At 41.2% G+C, this 11,954-nt stretch overlaps 1 pseudogene; it reads right to left on the bottom strand.

Annotated features, from left to right (window-relative positions):
* Positions 1-4,965: 4,965 nt before the first annotated feature.
* Positions 4,966-5,065, bottom strand: LOC135270457 (U6 spliceosomal RNA; annotated as a pseudogene).
* Between the last annotated feature and the right edge of the window lie 6,889 nt (positions 5,066-11,954).

Below are 11,954 nucleotides of genomic sequence, written 5' to 3'. Positions count from 1 at the left end.
TAATTTTATATCTTCCCTTTTAATCCATGTACTTAAAAAAGAAGTGACTTGTATTGAATATAATCCTACCGTTTCTCAGTTCTTAGCTTGAAACAGTATTTGAATAGAATTGTAATGTTAATAGCATACACACAGTGACAGATCTAGGCAGGGAAAGCAGGGGGCATTCAGCTAAGGGCACATTCAACTCACAGTAATGACTGAATATTCAGGTGACAAGCTGTGGTTGAGATGAGACCTGAATCTCTCCCTAGGTAAGGTAAAGAAGGAGCTACAAAGAGTAAGAGGGGAAGCCACAAATGGGTAACTTTTCCCAGAGGAGAGAATATTTTGTGAGAAGGACCCGCCTGAATGTTGGGAGACTTCCAGGCCAGAAGAGAAGCAGCAGGGTATGCTGGAGACCCAGAAAATCCAGGGGAGTGGGGTGTCCTAGGAGGCAAGGAAGAAATGGGTGCACAGATAATGAGGAAAAGATAATGAATTTTATCCCTGAGCTGGTTATGGTTTTTAATTCAAGATGTGAATTAGGTAGAGTGCCGTGGTGCATGCCTGTAATCCCAACACTTTGGGAGGCTAAGGCAGGTGGATTACGAAAGGTCAAGGGTTCAAGACCAGCTTGGCCAACATGATGAAACCCAGTCTCCACTAAAAATACAAAAATTAGCCGGGTGTGGTGGCATATGCCTGTAATCTCAGCTACTTGGGAGGCTCATGTTGGAGAACTGTTTGAACCCAGGAAGTGGAGGTTGCAGTGGTCAAGATTGTGCCATTGCACTCCAGCCTGGGCAACAAGGGTGAAACTCTGTCTTAAAAAAAAAAAAAAAGAAGATGTGAATTAATTCTCAAGACCAGGCCAGGAGAGGGGCTTTGGAGCCCAGAGCTATGCCAGCTGGAGTCAGATCAGACAACCTTCCGGAGAAGCAGGGTGGACGCCAGGCCAGAAGCTAAAAGCCCCAGACCTCAGATCTCCTGAGGCAAGACTCCTTTAGGTAAGCAAACAGGAGTAGGCACTGGGAACTATGGAGAGGGAAAAACCTAAGAATAATCATCAGGAAGAGAAGTTGCCGAGGAGAACATGAAGGGACAAACTGGAGGACAAGAGCCAATTCAGTTGGGATGACCAGGGAACAGATGGAAAGAATCTGTGTCCTTGACAACACTGAACCACTGAGTTAACCAACTGCAAAACTGCCCCACTGCTATACTACTTCTTGTAATGTTCTGTACTGTTTAAAAAAAAAAAAAAAGAGGCAAACTAAATCAATAACTAAGGAAACTCCCAAAAAAGCACAGTTAAAAAGAAAAGTCTTAAGAGCCAATAAAATGAAGTAAAATTATCAAATAGGTGAACATAATGTAGTTACAATAAATGTAGCAAATCCACTCAAACTTAAGTAGATCTTAAGCATATAATTAGATTTAAATGTTTATAAAGAACAAGGCTGTCAGTGAATAACTCGATTTTTAAAAGATCAGAGTAAAAAACAGAAAGGCAGGCAAAAGGAAAATCTGACCCCTTTGGGAGGCCAAGGTGGTCAGATCAGCTGAGGTCAGAAGTTCGAGACCACCCTGGCCAACATGTTTGTCCCTTCACGTTCTCCTCGGCGACTAAAAATACAAAAATTAGTTAGACATGGTGGCAGGCATCTGTACTCTCAGCTACTTGGGAGACTGAGGCAGGAAAATTGCTTGAACCCAAAGGTGGAGGTTGCAGTGAGCTGAGATACTGCCACTTCACTCTAGCCTGGGCAATAGAGCAAGACTCTGTCCCCCCCCACAAAAAAAAGAGAAAATTTATATAACTTTCAGTTTCTTAAGACATATGAATATATATATCTCCACAGTCATGTATTCACCATGGATAATACATTCTGAGAAAAGCATCCCTGGGCAATTTCATTATTGTGTGAACATCATCAAGTGTACGTACCACAAACCTAGATGGTATGCCTGCTACACACCTAGGCTATATGGTACAGCCTATTGCTCCTAGGCTACAAACCTGTACACCATGTTACTGTACTGAATACTGCAGGCAATTGTAACACAGTATTTGTATATTTAAACATATCTAAACACAGAAAAGGTGCAGTAAAAATATGGTATTATAATCTTTTATTTATTTATTTATTTTTAAGATGGAGTTTCGTTCTGTTACCCAGGCTGGAGTACAGTGGCATGATCTCAGCTCACTGCAACCTCTGCCTCCCTGGTTCAAGCAATTCTCCTGCCTCAGCCTCCCAAATAGCTGGGATTACAGGCATGTAATCACCATACTAGGCTAATTTTTGTATTTTTAGTAGAGACAGGATTTCGGCATGTTGGCCAAGTTGGTCTCGAACTCCTGACCTCAGTTGATCCAACTGCCTTGGACTCCCAAAGTGCTGGGATTACAGATGTGAGCCACCACGTTCGGTTTATGGTGTTATAATCTTGTGGGACCACTGTCGTATATGTGGTTTGTGGTTCACTGAAATGTTATATGGTGCATGACACTACACGCACACACACATGCACGCACATATATGTATAAGTATATAGACCTATAAATACATATATATATGTAGGCATGTGTGTGTGTATGTGTGTGTCTATGTATAAGTATATACAACTTGCCCCATGAAGGAGGCACTGATGAATATGGAAGCATTCCTGATTATTCAGGTGTTGCGAGCAAGGGAAAGTTCAGTACCAACTGCTGAAGGTTGAAAGAGGTTTGAGGTGCTCTTGCCAACTAACAAGGGAATTTTTGCTAGAATGAGTAGTGTGTTCACAATACGTGGTATTAATACGGTTTGAAAGCAGTATGAGTGTGCCGTAGAAGACGGGGACGTGGCATGCAGTCTCTATTGTCTTGCCTCTCTGTGGTAAACTCTTCTCAGTAGATACTGAATCATCAGGGTGAAATTAACCCCTTCTTCATCTCTGAGAAATTAACCCCACAGCACTCCAGTTCACCAGTACAAACCTTACTGTAGAGTTGTTTACAAGATTGTGAATTAATTCATTGGCTTCTAATTTGCAAGTTGAACTCTAAAATTTTCAATCTTTTTGCCTTCTATTTATTTTGGAAACAGTCTGTGCCCGAGTTATGGCAAAGGAAAGGAGAAGTGTATTTTCACCCTCAAATTGCTGGCCTGACAGTTTAAATGAAACACCCATATTCCATTTAGAGACTGTAGCATTGACTGGTTTCCTGTTCTTACGTCCCCTAATTCTTAAGTGAGGGTGCTGGGGACTTTAACAGCTGCACATTTCCAACACAGTCCTCCCTAAATGGTGTCAAATGTCTGGAAATGAAGTTGTGGTAACTCTGGATGATTTATGCAGCCACTTAGTCATCATTGTTCCATCAGGGGAAACAATGAGAGGCTTTTGTTTGTGTTTCTGTGTGTAGGGCGTGAGGGACAAAGAGAAGCAAATATTCATATAATGAAACTTTGGTCCTCTTTTTTTCTCTCAACAGAGGTCTTTAAATTACTATAAATATAACATAAAAATGGAATATATACTGCATTGTGGCTCTTTCTACATTGTTTTTGTGTATTTGCCTAGAAAGCTGCTTTTTTCCTTGACTGTTCTTTCAAAAAAGTAATGCATAAATACATCCTAACTATAAAATAATCAAGCGTTATGAAAGTACACAGAATAAAAAACGCAGTCTCCCTTCATTGCCCTCACCCAACCTCCATCCCCATCATCCAGCCCCTACAAAAATTATCTTGTTTTTTTTTTGTTGTTGTTGTTTTTTAACCTCCATTGCCCTGGTTTGGGGCAGTTTCATAAGAATAGAAGACATATTGCAAGCAACAGGAAAATTCTAAAATATGGAAAATCAGAAATCACTGCAAATGGCCCCCACGGTGGAGCACACCTCAGCAAGTGCCAGGGAAAATTGCAGCAGTGTTTGAATGCAGATCGAGGTAGCTCCTCTGAAGAAAAGGTACGTGGAGCCCAAAATATCTGGGTTTGCGTCTTTCTACCTCTGCCACTAGCTAGATGCGTATCCTTGGGCGACTTTAGTTTCCCTAGCCATAAGGTAGACATGGTCACAGGGGAATGAAATGAGATTGTGTGTGCAAAACACGTACCAAATGCCTAAATACTAGGTCTTCAGCAAATATTCGCTTTCCTCCCACCTCCGGAAGAACTTTGCAGCATCTGAGGCACCTAACAACTTATTCCTGGTAAAGTTGTAGTTATTTCTGGATGTTTGTGGGGAAATGATAATCCTATTTTGTACACTGGTTATAGAAGGTGAAAAAGAGCATGGTTTGCTGTCCTGCCAGTCTGCTCAGAGCATGTCAGTGTTTTGCAGGGTTAATTAAATGCTGTTGTGAAAATAGGTCTCCACTATATTTGGGTTCAGGCAATTAATGTGGATTCAGGCAAGAGTGTTCGGGATTAAGAAATCCTGGTAAACCAGGTGTGGTGGCTCACGCCTGTAATCCCACACTTTGGGAAGCCGAGGTGGACGGATCACTTGAGCCCAGGAGTTCAAGACCAACTTGGGTAACATAGGAAGACCACCCCCCGTTTCTACAAAAAATAAAAAAAGTTAGCCAGGTGTGCTAGGGTGCACTTGTAGTCCCAGCTACTCGGGAGGCTGAGGTGGGAAGATTGCTTGAGGCTGCAGTGAGCTATTATTGTGCCACCATACTCCAGCCTGGGTAACAGAGCAAGGCTCTGTCTCAAAAATTAAAGATAAATAAATAAATAAGGAAATTCTGGCCAGGCATAGTGTAAAAATACAAAAATTAGCCGGATGTGGTGGCATGCATCTATAATCCCAGCCACTTCACTCCAGCCTGGGCGACAGACAAAACTCCATCTCAAAAAAAAAAAAATTCTGATAATCATGGGTATATTATCTCCTGGAAACCTGTATCACTAGGTGACTCATTAAAAGAACAAATTTAATAATGGGAAACACTGATACAAGAACATTGAATTCTCATTATAATTTTAAATACGGAACACTTCATAAATGTGCGTGTCAGCCTGGGCAGGATCTGTGCTGATTTTCTCTGTATTGTTCCAATAATCCATGCTCGTTTCAGCAGAGTGTTCAGGATTAGGAAATTGCTTTTAATTTGCTTTTAATAGACTCCTTTTCTTTTTTTTTTTTCTTTTCTTTTTCTTTTCTTTCTTTCTTTTTTTTTTTTTTTGAGGCAGAGTTTTACTCTGTTACCCAGGCTGGCGTGCAGTGGCGCGATCTTGGCTTGTTGCAACCTCCACCTCCTGGGCTCAAGTGATCTTCCAATCTCAGCTTCCTGAGTAGCTGGGACTACAGGCACAAGACACCATGCTCAGCTAATTTTTGTATATATATATTTTTTTGGTAGAGACAGGGTATTGCCATGTTGCCCAGGCTGGTCTCAAACTCCTGAGATCAAAGAGAATCTGTCTGCCTTGTCCTCCCAAAGTGCTGGGATTACAGGTGTGAACCACCATTAATAGACTATTCCCTAGAGCAGTTCTAGGTTCTTAGCAATATTAAGTTGAAAGTACAGAGATGGCCAGGCATGGTGGCTCACGCCTGTAATCACAACACTTTGGGAGGCTGAGGCAGGTGGATCATGAGGTCAGGAGTTCAAGACCAGCCTGACCAAGATGGTGAAACCTTGTCTCTACTAAAAATACAAAAATTAGCTGAGCACGGTGGCAGGAGCTTGTAATCCCAGCTACTTGGGAGGCTGAGGCAGGAGAATTGCTTGAACCAGGGTGGCAGAGGTTATAGGAAGCCGAGATCGAGTCACTGCACTCCAGCCTGGGAACAAAGTGAGACCTCGTCTTTTTCTTTCTTTCCTTCTTTCCTTCCTTCCTCTTTTTCTTTCTTTCCTTCTTTCTTTCTTTCCTTCTTCCTTTATTTCTTTCTTTCTTTTCTTTCTCTCTCTCTCTCTTTCTCTCTTTCTTTCTTTCTTTTGAAACAGAGTCTTACTATGTTGCCCAGGCTGATCTCAAACTCCTGGGCCTAAGTGATCCTCCCCGCTCAGCCTACCAAGTAACTAGGACTACAGGTACACACCACTATGCCTGGCTGCCTTTTCTAGAATGTCATATAATTGGAAACATACAATACGTAGCCTTTTCAAATTGGCTTCTTTCACTTAGTAATAGGTATTGAAGGTGCCTCCATGTCTTTTCATGGCTTGATAACTCATTTATTTTTAGTGCTGAATAGTATTCCATTATGTCCATGTATTATCCATTCACCTGTTGAGGACATTTTCATATTGCTTCCATGTTTTGACCATTATGAACAAAGCTGCTATAAACATTAATGTGCAGGTTTTTGTAGGGACATAAATTTTCAACTTATTTAGTAAATACCTAAGAACACAATTGCTGTATCTTGTGGTAAGACATTTAGTTTCGTAAGAAACAGCCAAACTGTTTTCCAAAGGGGCTGTATCATTTGGCACTCCCAACAGCAGTGAATGAGAGTTCATGTTGTTCCACATCCTCGCCAGCATTTGATGTTGTCAGTGTTTTGGATTTTTGCCATTCTAATAGGTGTGTGGTCTTATCGCATTGTTGTTTTAATTTGCATATCCCTAGTGACATATCAAAATATTTTTATCTGCTTATTTGCCATCTGTATATTTTCTTTGGTGAGTTTGTTCTGATCTTTTGCCCATTTTTAAATCAGGCTATTTTTATTATTCTGTGTTTTAAGAGGTCTTTATATATTTTGAATAACAGTCTTTTATTAGAAAAGCCTTTCACAAATATTTTTTTTCCAGTCTGTGGCTCATCTTCTCATTCTCTTGAAATTATTTTTAAATTATTTGTGAATGTTGATAAACATGGCTATTTGGGATTTCAGAAGCTTCAGTTTTTATTACCAAGAAACTGTTCTACAGTCATCCAACAGGCAAGCTCATAAGCTGAAAGTATCAGCCAGGCACGGTGGCTCATACCTGTATAATCCCAACACTTTGGGAGGTCGAAGCGGGTGGATCACTTGAAGTCAGGAGTCTGAGACCAGCTTGGCCAACATGGTGAAACCCATCTCTACTAAACATACAAAAATTAGCTGAGCATGGCAGCAGGCTCCTGTAATCTCAGCTACTCAAGAGGCTGAGGCAGGAAAATCACTTGAACCCAGGAGGTGGAGGTTGCAGTAAGCCGAGATCGTGCCACTGCACTCCAGCCTGGGTAACAGAGTGAGACTCAGTATCAAAATAATAATAATAATAATCTGAAAGTATCTTTATGAAGATAAAGGTTAAGGCACTAACTCCCTACTTCTGGAGGGATCCACTTGGATTTTCTGCAATCTATAAAGCCTAGAGTGCCCTCTGCTGTTTACCTTCTGAAAACCAGGCAGCTGATGGTTTCAAAAGACTATTTTTGAAATAACATCATAAATAATAACCCTTAATCTCCTGTGATTTCTTTATCGAGTGACCTTCTGAAGGTTTATCTCAAAGAGAGAAAAATGACTATTCTTTAGTAGCAACTGGATTCCTTAGTCAGAAGTGTGTCTTATTCCACACCACCAGCCTGTGGAAAAAGAAAAAGAAAAAAAAGTGTGTCCAATACATTTGCAGAATATGTCGAATGTTTTTTAAGTGTGTCTGAGATACATTTTATTTTATTTTGTTTTACTTTATTTATTACTTTTTAGAGACAGAGGCTTGCACCATCGCCCAGGATGGTGTGCAGTGGCACAATCATAGCTCACTGCAGCCTCCATCTCCTGGGCTAAAGATATCCTCCCACCTCAGCCTCCCCAAATCCTGGGAATACAGGCATGAGCCATGTGCCAGGCCAGATACCATTTGAAATGTGATCAGTATGTCTGTTGGTTCTCAACAGACATATTCCCATATTGCCTGGCCTACTAAACTGAAATTTAAACATGTGTATTTTTTTTTTTTTTTTTGAGACGGAGTCTCGCTCTTGTTACCCAGGCTGGAGTGCAATGGCGCGATCTCGGCTCACCGCAACCTCCGCCTCCTGGGTTCAGGCAATTCTCCTGCCTCAGCCTCCTGAGTAGCTGGGATTACAGGCACGCGCCACCGTGCCCAGCTAATTTTTTTTTTTGTATTAATAGAGACGGGGTTTCACAATGTTGACCAGGATGGTCTCGATCTCTCGACCTCGTGATCCACCCGCCTCGGCCTCCCAAAGTGCTGGGATTACAGGCTTGAGCCACTGCGCCCGGCCTAAACATGTGTATTAAGAAATTCACTAGGGTGCCGGGTGTGATGGCCCGCACCTGTAATCCCAGCACTTTGGGAAACCAAGGTAGGCAGATCACCTGAGGTCAAGAGTTCGAGACCAGCCTGGCCAACATGGCAAAACTCTGTCTCTACTAAAAATACACAAAAAAATTAGGCAATCATGGTGGCACATGCCTTTAATCCCAGCTACTCAAGAGGTGGAGACAGGAGAATCGCTTGAACCAGGAGGCAGAGGTTTCAGTGAGTTGAGTTCGTACCATTACATTCCAACCTAAGTGACAGAGCAAGACTTGGTTCGTCTCAAAAAATTTAAAAATATATGAAATTTAAAAGTAAATTCAGGTGAGTAAATCAGCTGTCTCTTTAGAATCAGATTATGAGCTGTGGCAGTGGCTCACGCCTGTAATCCCTAGCACTTTGGGAGGCCAAGACAGGAAGATAACTTTAGGCCAGGAGTTCAAGATCAGCCTGGGCAACATAGCAAGATCCTGTCTCTATATGAAAAACTATATAATAATAAATAGATAAGCAAAATCAGACAATGTTGCTGATGTCTTCAAAATATTGTATCTATATACATACATATATATATATATATTTTTTTTTTTTTGAGATGGAGTCTTGCTCTGTCACTCAGGCTGGAGTATAGTGGTGCAATCTTGGCTTACTGCAACCTCTGCCTCACGAGTACAAGCGATTCTCCTGCCTCAGCCTCCCAAGTATCTGGGACTACAGGTGTAAACCATAACGCCCAGCTAATTTTTGTATTTTTAGTAGAAATGGGGTTTTAGCATGCTGGCCAGCCTAGTCTTGAACTCCCGACCTCAAGTGATCCTCTCACCTCAGCCTCCCAAAGTGCTGGGATTATAGGTGTGAGCCATCCTGCCTGGCTTCAGGGAGAGTTGTTTCTGAAATGCAGGTCTATGGCTGGCTGCAGCGTCTCATATCTGTAATCCAAGCACTTTGGGAGGCCATGGCGGGAGGATTGCTGGAGCCCAGGCGGTCCAGACCAGCCCTGGCAATATAGCATGACTCCATCTCTACAAAAAATTTAAAAATTAGCCAAGGGTGGTTGTGCATGCCTGTAGTCCTGGCTACTTGAGAGGCTGAAGTGGGAGCATCATTTGAACCCAGGAAATCAAGGTTGCAGTGAGCCATGATTGTACCACTGTGCTCCAGCCTGGGCGACAGAAGTGAGACCCTGTCTCAAAAAAAAAAAAAAAAAAAAATTCTCAAATGAGTCACATCACTTCCATACCTTCTATATCAGTAACATGTTATTCTAAAACTTAGTGGCTTAGAAAAACAATAATTATGTATTATTTCTCATGGTTTCTTTGGGTCACGAAATTTGGAAGGGTTTGACTGGAAGTTCTTGCTCTGAGAAGGATGCAATCAGATTTTGGCCAGGGCTGCAGTCATCTCAAGGCTTGAGTAGGGCTGAAGGATTCACTTCCAAGCTGACTAATTCACATGACTGGCAAAGTGGTGCTGACTGTTGGTTGAGCACCTTCGTTCTTCTCCATATGGGCCTTTCTACAAGGGTTATTCAGGGTCCTCATAAGATTGTAGCTGGCTTTTCCCAGAGTGAGTGATCCAAGAGACCGAAGCAGAAGCATGAGTGGATTTTATGACAGCCTTGGAAGGCCCACCATCACTTCTGCTATCTTCCATTGGTCACAGAGGGCCAACCCTAATTCAATATGGAAGGAAACTACACAAGGGCATGAATACCAACAGGCAAAGATCACTGAGGGCCATCTTGGAGACTGGCTATTACAAAACCTAGGCTAATATGCAGTCTCCTTTAAGAGTTCTACAAGGCCATTCACCCTTGTCATCAGGAACAAGGACCTGTCATGTCTTAGCCCATCTCTAAGCTTGCTATTTTACAAGTAAGGCATAGTTCTTAATTGATTCATTTACTCCTAAGGCCCAATAATTAGAGTTGATGAGACTATTCCAGTGGCTCATTTATTTTAATGTTCTTGGAGAAGAGAGTGTTAGTGCCACTGAAAACTATAACATTCTGTGGTTAGGATTACAGACAAACACAAAATTATATCTAAGTCATCTACATAAAACAATACACATTAAACTAGATACACATATTTAGAGCAAAATAACATACTTCATAAAGTTAAATATATTCAATAATCCAAGCAGGACATTGTCAATATTTAAACTTAAAATTTAGTTAATAAAATTAAATATATCCAATATTTGTCCTCTGCTGCCTCTTCCTAAAACAAGATACCACAGTATTCTTTTCTTTTTTTTAGAGATGGGATCACAGTCTGTCACCTAGGCTGGAGTACAGTACCGCAATCATAGTCTTAGACTCCTGGGCTCAAACAATCCTCCTGCCCCAGTGTCCTGAGTAGCTGGAACAACAGGTACATGCCACCACACCAGATTAATTTATTTTAATTTTAATTTGTTATAGAGAAAGGGTCTCATTCAGTTGTCCAGGTTGGTCTCAAACTTCTGGGCTGAAGCAATCCTCTGGCCTCAGCCTCCTAAAATGCTGGGATTACAGATGTTAGCCACTTTGCCTGGCCACAGCATTCTTTTCTATTTCCTCCTATACCTGCTCCCAGCCCAATTCTTAGCTTAAAATATATGTACAAACTAGAGAATCTGTATATTTATAACTAGGTATAAAGTTAGTCTCTTTCTACTCCATAAAATATGGGATATGAAGAAGAAGAATTTGGAGAGGATAAGACTAGTAGAGACCAACCAACCTCTCTAAGACTCAGTTCTCTAATGTATATAATGGATAAAATGAGGCACCATTCCTATTAGGTTGCTATAATGATGAAATGAAATAATACATGTAAAATGCTTAGTGTAATGCCTGAAGCTTAATACTGTCTACTGTTCCACAGAAATTCAGAAGGAATCACAAAGAGAAGACTAGAGGATTATTTATTCCTGGTATTAACCCAATTCAACAAATATTTAATGATCATCAACTTTATTTTTATTTATTTATTTTTTTGAGATGGAGTCTTGCTCTCTTGCCCAGACTGGAGTGCTATGGCACAATCTCAGCTCACTGCAACCTCCACCTCTCAGATTCAGACAATCATCCTGCCTCAGCCTCCAAAGTAGCTGGGATTACAGGTGTGTGTGCCATCATGCCTGGCTAATTTTTGCATTTTTAGTAGAGACAGGGTTTCACCATGTTGGCCAGGCTGATCTTAAACTCCTGACCTCAGGTGATCTGCCTGCCTCGGCCTCCCAAAGTGCTGGGATTACAGGTGTGAGCCACCATGCTCAGCCCTCTAGTTTCTGTTTTAAAGACTATTGTGCATTTATTTAGCAATAATTTTAGCAAAATGACGTTTTCTTCAGGATATAGAGGAATATGCTATGGAGGACCTAAACAAAAAGTACTACACTCCCTGCTTCCAAGATACGCTTTTATTGTTCTCATTGTAAAATTCTGAAATCAGTATGTAACTTATACTTGGTGTGAACATTTAACATGTTCCCTTTATTGTTTCTCCCAAATGCTGTTGGTGCATTTTAAAATTGCAGAAACACATTATGTCAAAACTGTGGCCCATGTCTTCTACTTCCCCATGGTCTGTTAGAAAATGTGATGACTCTGACAATAAATATGCTTCATAAAGCTGGGCTTACATCCTGTTGTCTTTCAGGAACTTGCTGGCTTGCTGCCACACAGATATATTTATCAAATGTATCTGCAGAGTCAAGCATTTTTATTTTTGAGAGCTTAAAGTACTTTAGAGA

Source organism: Aotus nancymaae, unplaced genomic scaffold, assembly GCF_030222135.1.
Source record: "Aotus nancymaae isolate 86718 unplaced genomic scaffold, 86718_ANA_hifiasm-v0.15.2.pri h1tg000062l, whole genome shotgun sequence".
NCBI classification, from domain to species: domain Eukaryota; kingdom Metazoa; phylum Chordata; class Mammalia; order Primates; family Aotidae; genus Aotus; species Aotus nancymaae.
This window is presented reverse-complemented; position numbering and strand designations above follow the sequence as displayed.